The following is an 8,304-nucleotide window of genomic DNA, read 5'->3' on the forward strand; positions in this document are numbered from 1 at the left end:
GGTGTCGCAGTTTCGGGGGTGCCGGTGCTGGCGGGGGAGCTGCTGCTCCACAGTGCCATCTTTGGGTACTTCATCTCCATCAGACGCCACGGTGAGTTTTAGCCTTTTCTTTTATATACCTTTTGTGTATCCTCAGCGCTCTATAGCATGCATACTTGTAATTCCTTAACTCTGATAATTTAGCATAATCCTGGCTTTTTGCTAAGCCAGGAGACCAAACATCCTAAAGGCAGCTGGAGGCTGGAAAACCCTGCACTGTCTTGAGAAACCAAGGTCCCCCCTAAAATATATCCTGTAAATTAGGATTAGGCCCATCCAGAGAAGAATACCTCGGGATGGAGGAATATCATGCTATTCATCAAGCCTCTCATTAAGGTATCTTTGTTAGATATGCTGATTTGTAGGCTCTATAAAATTGTATACACAATCTATCATGTGTGTGCGTTTCAGTGTGCTCCACCTTACAAAGTGGTGCACCATAAGGATCCTCACTAAATACCAAGATAAAAACCCTTTATCCCTTAACCATGCTTTGCTCTTACTATTAAGACCAAAGAAAAGGCATCTCATGAGTTGGACAAGAGGAATCAGAGTGGAACTTGATTTTTCCTTGGTGTGGTGCCCTCTCTCCCCATGTGTATATATGAAAAAATACATGTGTGTGTATTCGTGTAAGGATTGATATCATATGGACTTAGTAGCAGTTGTTATTGCACATGTGGGTTACTTTATGAGCTCCATTTTTTCTCATCTCTCCTAATACGTCCTGGCTTTACAAATAAATAAAGAATAAACACTCTTTATTTCGGTAAGATAGCCAGCCTTTGAGACCTGTGAGAACTTTGTTTTATGCTGCTGAAGGAAATGTCCCTTTGTGAAGACGTGGCTTTTTCTGTCCTCTGGAAAAAGCAACTGAGCAAACTCCCTTATTTATTCCACTGCCGAAGTGGTGTTTGCCCCAAAGAGAACTGGCCACACTCAAATCTGGCGTCAGAAGAGAACAGTAATGGGGCTAAGTTCAATCAGCTGCAGCTTGTTTCCCCTTTGCATGGGGGTTATCCACCCTTGCTGTCAGCATATGATTAATATTTAAAATAGAACCAACTTATCCTGGTCTCAGGGGCTTGGATGCTGCAGAGGGTGGGGATGCTGCCACGTGCTGCCAGCCCAGCTCGCTCTCCAGGGGGAAAAGCACTCTGGCTTGTTCCTCTGAGAGTGGAATTCATCCTCCCTTGTGTGCAGAGAGGCTGTGGTGTTGGAGCCTGATGGGGGTGAGATATTAAACTCCTATTGCTCTGTAATGTTAGTCTAGCTGAGTCGACGTGGCTGGCTTTGTTCTGGCTGCCTGGCAGAGCCCAGTGCCTCCACACACGAGTTTGACAAGAGAGGCTTTGGAAATAAAAACTGCACTTCATTCGCATCTAATCATACCATTTACATTGATAATCTTCTAGCGTTGCACTTCAAACCAAGTGCTAGACATTTCTTTGAAATGCTGGAAAGTTCTCTTCCCTTTAGCACAGGTGTATTCCTATAAATAGCCTGCAGAGAAAAGCCACATAACATAAAAGGGCTCAAAAAAGCAATTTGCAGGAAAGTGAAAAACCTCAAACAGGTGAAAACCTCTTGAATGAATTACAGCTAGAGAGGCAGAAACTATCACATAATCAGTGTAAACTCTTTTTTTTTAACAAAATAAAGCTAAGATTAAAAAAAAAATCTTAAAGAACAGAAGTTTTGGTTACTGAATATCTTGGTTTGAACAGCCAGGTGTCTGCTAAGGAGGGCAGGAGCCTCCCTTAAAATGGAAAATGCAAACCCCCTCCCCCTGAATTGTTATCATTTTGAAATTCAGGGGCTCTCAGGAAAAGATATGAGAATAGGAATAACAGTTCTTTATTAGGGAAACTAAAAATACAAATGCAATAGTACAAGAAAAGAAAACAAACCACTGTCAGAGTCAGAGCATGCCCTGACCCCCTGTGTGTCAGGGTGGTGGCAGCAGTGCCATTCCATGATGGCTCAGCCCCTCCTGCAGTGCCAGCTGTGCTTCTGCTGGAGCAGGGATCCTGGACAAGGCTGGAGTTTTCCTCTGAAGCTCCAGGGCTGCTGGAGATGGGCCTGCTCTTCCTCTGGGAATGCAGTGAGAAGAAAGCTGCTCCTCTGGGAATGCAGGGGGCAAAGGCTGCTGTGCTGTGCCAGGCTCAGATTGGATCCAGACAGGAATGCTTGGCTCCTGCCCTGGGTGCAGCATCTCCCATGGGATGATGGAATTTGATCAGCCATGCAGGGACACTCAGTGGCCATGGACAGCAGAGATCTCCTGGAGGGAGGATTGGCTGTGGGAGAGATAAAGAAACCTGCCCCATGGACAGAGAGAACTGCCCCAGCTCTGACAGATGGGGATAGAACACACCCCAGCTACACCTTGTAACCTAAGACAGTCATCAGACTGAGATGGCAGCTTTTGAATTTCAGTGGACACAGCCTCCAGAGAGAGGCCCTGAATGTGTGCTGGCTAGGCAGCTCTCCCCAGGATGGATTGCCTTCCTTTCTTGTGCCACAAATCAGGGCTGTCCTAGGAGGCTGAATGCCTCACCTGTTTGGGGTAGGATAAGGATGTGTGAGCAGCCTCTAAAAACCCCACTGTGCTGGTCTGTTAGGCTGCTCTGAATAAACCCCATTTCTGCCTGTGTTGGTGGGAAGGGCGATTGCTGAGCCCAGGGTGGTTGTACAGGGATTGTGAGATCTGTGAAGGTAGCTTGTGCTGTAGGAATCAAATGGTAACATTGCCTTGAAGTCTTGTGCTTTTGGAGTCCTGCCTGACCCCAGGAAACACCTCTCACACATGCACCGAGCATGTTTTGCTCCTTGCAAACAGGCTTTGCCTGTGCTGCTGGCCTTAAATTTCCTGAGCCAGAAGAAAATCATTTCACTGAGCCTAAATCTCCACTCGGGGGTGTTCTAAAGCACCCAGGTAAGCAATGGCAGCTGGCCAGATGTGTGGCTATTTCTCCAATTCCACCATAAATGTGCAGTATCCCTCAATCAGCAAGCCTTTACCACCCCAGATCACAGAGGGAGGGGCATCTCCCAGCCTGGACGAGCAAAGGTTCCCTGCAGGTGTGTTGTGGGATGACCCTGGATGGATTCTTGGAACCCACCAGAGCCTCTCTCACTCCCCTCTGCAGCTGCACAGGGGAGACAAAAAACAACAAAGGGTCCATGGGCTGAGATAAGGACTGGGAGAGAGATCCCTCACCAGACACCATCACGGGCAAAACAGGCTCTAATTAGAGATATTAATTGACTTTATCACTAACAAAACAGAGCAGGATAATGAGAAGGAAAATTAAACCTTGAAAACACCTTCCCCCCACCCCTGCTTCCTTCCCAGCTCTGCCTCCTGCCCCCAGTGGTGCAAGGAGACAGGGATGGGGGTTATGGTCAGTTCCTCACCCCTGGCTTCTCCTGCTGCTCAGGGAGAGGAGTCCTTCCCCTGCTGCACTGGGGCCCTCCCACAGGAGACAGTTCTCCAGGAACTTCAACTTCTCCAGTGTGAGTCCATCCCACAGGAGACAGTTCTCCAGGAACTTCAACTTCTCCAGTGTGAGTCCATCCCACAGGAGACAGTTCTCCAGGAACTTCAACTTCTCCAGTGTGAATCCATCCCACAGGAGACAGTTCTCCAGGAACTTCTCCAGTGTGAATCCATCCCACAGGAGACAGTTCTCCAGGAACTTCTCCAGTGTGAGTCCATCCCACAGGAGACAGTTCTCCAGGAACTTCTCCAACGTGAATCCATCCCACAGGCTCACAGTCCTCCCAAAACTCTGCAGTGTGTCTCACTCTTCCATGGGTCAGTTCTCCAAGGACAGGCTGCTCCAGCCTGGGAGCAGGGCCCCTCTCACACAGGCCTCCCATGGGTCACAGCCTCCCCCAGGATTCCTCTGCTCCAGCCTGGGCTCCTACACGGGCTGTGGGTGGATCTCAGCATCCCTGTGGATCCCCAGGGGCTGCAGGTGGATCTCCAGGGGCTGTGGTGGATCTCTGCCTCCCCCATGCCCTCCATGAGCTGCAGGTGGATCTCCAGGGGCTGTGGGTGGATCTCCAGGGGCTGCAGGTGGATCTCCAGGGGCTGTGGTGGATCTCCAGGGGCTGCAGGTGGATCTCCACGGGCTGTGGTGGATCTCCAGGGGCTGCAGGTGGATCTCCACGGGCTGTGGGTGGATCTCTGCCTCCCCCATGCCCTCTATGAGCTGCAGATGGATCTCCAGGGGCTGTGGTGGATCTCCAGGGGCTGCAGGTGGATCTCCAGGGGCTGCAGGTGGATCTCCAGGGGCTGTGGGTGGATCTCTGCCTCCCCCATGCCTCCATGGGCAGCAGGGGCACAGCTGCCCCACCTTGGGCTGCAGAGGAGTCCCAGCTCTGGTGCCTGGAGCACTCCTGCCCCCTCCTCCCTGCCCTTGCTGAGCTGTTCCTCTCACACGCTCTCACCCCACTCTTCTCTGGCCACAGCAATGCAATAACTTCTTTTTCTCTTCTCAAATCTGTTCTCCCAGAGGTGTTACCACCATTTCTGACTGACCAGCCCTGGCCAGCAGCACGTCCTTCTCTGGAGCTGCCAGGATTGGCTCTGCTGGACACAGGGGAATCTTCCAGCAGCTGCTCACAGAAGCCACCCCTGGAGCTCCACCCTGCCAAAACTTGGCCGTGCAAACCCAATATTTCAGCTGGTGAGAGACTCATAACCTGCCCAAGTCTCTTTATCCAGGCAACAACTGACAGGAGAGGGCGCAGTCTTAAGCTGTACCACGGGAAATTTGGGTTAGAAAAAGGCTTTTTACTGAAAAAGTGATAAAGTTCTGGAATGGTCTGCCCAGGGAGGTGGTGGAGTCACCATCCCTGGATGTGTTTAAAACAAGACTGCATGTGGCTCTGGGTGCCAGGGTTTAGTTGCCATGGCTGGGCTGGATTTGATGATCTTGAAGGTCTCTTCCAGCCTGGGAGGTCTGTGTGATTCAGAGTCCAGCCCCAGCTCAGGGCTTTGGCAGTGCTCCCAGGGGCAGCCCCAGGGCTCCTAGGGGATGCAGCTGCTGAGCCATGGATGGAGCCCAGCGCCCTGCTCAGGGCAGGACAGCCCCAGGGCCTCCTCTGGGGCTGAGCAGCAGAGGGCAGCTGCAGCCTGGGGAATGTGTCAGTCGGGCTCTGGTGGAACGCCGAGGCACCTGGGGTCACCTCAGCCCTGACAGAGCCAGCCTGTCCTGCACTAGGTGTCCCTCTCATCTCACACAGGGATGGTGACAGCACCAGCTCTGCCTTCATATATCTCTGACAACTTACAGTCAAGAAATTGGTGGGGAAAAAAGGGTTTTTTCAAAAAAAGCCAGTAGTGTTTCCAGATACTTGTGTAGGCTGTCTATGAACAGGGACTAGAGTAATTCATAAGGGTATAAAGAAAATGGCTGTAGTTCATGACTGTATGAACAGACTCTTTTAGAATTACATTTCCCTATATTATTATAAATGTTATGAAAAGTGCCTCTCGTTTGTGGTCACCTAACTTAAGACGTACCTCTATATACAATGGGATTAGTTATTTCATGAATGAGAGAGTCTACAAGACAGTGGAAGCAAAATTAGTATTTCAAATGGTGTTGACAAGCTGGGCAAATGATTTAGAAAAGAAGGAATTCAACAAGGCAGAAAGACACATGCAGAGTTTTACACACATCTAGGAATAGCTGTGAGCACAAATGTGAGATATGGGTGAGCTTGATATGCTGCAGATCTGAAAAAGGGGATCTGCAGCTTAGAAGAGGTTTTAAATGGAGCATGACTAGAAATTAAATAGAAGATTATGCTGTTGAAGGAAAATTGTCAATGTGATTATGGGATATCAATTTTTTGATGTTGTAGGGAGAACTATATTCAGTCTTGGGTGCCAAGACAGAAGAAAGACAAAAGGAAAGAAAGAAAGAAAAGAAAGAAAGAAAGAAAGAAAGAAAGAAAGAAAGAAAGAAAGAAAGAAAGAAAGAAAGAAAGAAAGAAAGAAAGAAAGAAAGAAAGAAAGAAAGAAAGAAAGAAAGGGAGAAAGAAAGAAAGAAAGAAAGGGAGAAAGAAAGAAAGAAAGAAAGGGAGAAAGAAAGAAAGAAAGGGAGAAAGAAAGAAAGAAAGGGAGAAAGAGAAAGAAAAGAAAAGAAAAAAGAAAAGACCCAGCTCAATCCAAGAGAGAGCACAGAAAACAGAGGCAATCAGCATCTGAAGCACAGAAGTAGCTGACAGTATTTAGAGCACAGATTTTGGGGTGAGGAGGGCACAAATAGGTCTTCAAATACATAAATGGTAGCTGTGAAGGGGAAGGAAATAAATAGTCTGCCATATCCACTGCAAATGGGAAAAGAAGTCATGGATTTACACTGCATTTGGAAATACTCTGCCTGGAAATTCAAACAAGCCTTTGTAATGCTGAAGACAGGTGAAACTAGCAATACCCCTCCCTGGAAGGTGTTATCCAAAGCAGGTGAGACAAAATTCTGCTAGCTCTGGAGTTCTTGGCTGGCCCTTTGTTAGATGGTCTCTTTGAGCCTTTTCCACAAGCCTGTGCTCTCCCATGCAGAGATTGAGGGAATTATAAATGACATTTTTGCCTTGGATAACGTGCCAGCTGGGTGTGTCACTGCTGGGGGCAGGGCAGTGTGCTGCCACACTTGGAGGGCAGATCAGTGCAGTGCCACAAACTCCTGCCTTGGCATGAGTCCTCCTTATTCTCTGCACCTGGACAGGAGCCCCTCACCGGGGGTGGAACCCCAGATTTCGTTACTCCCTGCCCACTTTGGCACAGTCTGATCCCTGATCTCACCAGTGGCTACGGCTGACTGAAGTCAGGAGTTTCCCTACACATCACTGCACTCTATAAAGAGAAATCCAGCAAGAGAGAGCGACAAAAAATGGGGAAAAGAAAAAGAGATGTGAGAAGAATTAATGTAGCTTTCTTCAGATGCTTCTTTGTCATCTGGAGGCCAGAGTAGGCTGTGCTGAAGCAGTCCTTTCTGGTTTATCACCAGGGCTGGAAGAATGTCTATGAGAATGGTTCTTTTTTTAGATTAGCCCTCTGAAGCAGAGTGGGAGTTTGACATTTCTTGGTTGAGGTTAGACCCTACTTCCCATCCCTTCTCCCATGGAAGGGAGCAGAGTGAGAGCAGGAGCACAAAGGCATTTCAGAGGAGCTGAATGCATTTCAAATGTATCAAAACTGACACTAATGCATAGTTTGCTTCACACTTGTGTTTCATTTCTACCTCCCTCTCATTTATTCCCAACTTTGGTTCCCACCTTCCCCCAAATCTGTTTTGCTTGGCTTTGAGGTGAGGGGAGCTGAGGTCTCCCAGGCTACCTGCACAAATAACTTTGGGAGGAAAGGAACAAGCTAAAGGAGGATAAAGAAAAACATTTAGGAAATCAGTTCTTAGGTTATTTTTCTCTTCCAAATGTGTTAACACACAGTGAATGAGTCCTTTGAAATGGCTTTGTAGACATCCAAGCAGAGGTGTAAGTTCCCAGGCACTCTCCTTTGGGCAGGCCAGCACAAGTCTGCCCCAAATATCTTTTCCTGCTTTCTAAGGCTCCCTTCTTCCCTTCCTCTCCCAGGCATGCTGGAGTTAGTTTCAGACAGAGGTGAGGTTCCCCTTTAGTGGTTTGACACTTTGTTCAACCCTGCAGTGCAACAGCACAGCTTGGGCCTTTTGGAGAGCCATCTTCAGCTTTGGCAGCTCTGGGTGCGTGCAGATGTTTTCCACCCGGAGCAGGATCCAGCTCAGGACTTCCCTGGTGGGCTCTGGCTGCAGTTTGTGCCTGCTGTGATGCTGCACCAAGCCCTGGCAGGGGCAGGGACGTGCCCAGGAAGCCCTGTGTGGACAGAGGGGTTAATTTGATGTGTTTCTGAGTGCTCACGAAAAGCAGAAATGTCCCTGGTGGGCCATTTGACATCAAGAAGCAGTCTCTGGTTTGGGAGGTTCCCCGGCTCCAGGCTGCAGTAGCCTGGGCAAGCAGGGGCTGTTTTTCCAGCCTGCCATGGTGGGGATGGTGTTGCAGCCCTGCAGGGCAGGTTCCCTGCAGACCCAGAGCTCCCTGGGCTCAGGGGCTGTGGACAGCCAGCACTGCAGCCCAGGGACTGGGGCTTGGCTGGATTTCTGCCTCCTGTCAGCCTGGACTGGGAAAAACCCTGCTGGGGAGGGGAGCTGTAGGGTGAGAGGCTGATTTCTGTGCAAGGCTCTTCCTCAGGAGAAGGCAGGGAGGCCATGC

The sequence above is a fragment of the Motacilla alba genome, chromosome 9 (assembly GCF_015832195.1).
Source record: "Motacilla alba alba isolate MOTALB_02 chromosome 9, Motacilla_alba_V1.0_pri, whole genome shotgun sequence".
NCBI lineage: Eukaryota > Metazoa > Chordata > Aves > Passeriformes > Motacillidae > Motacilla > Motacilla alba.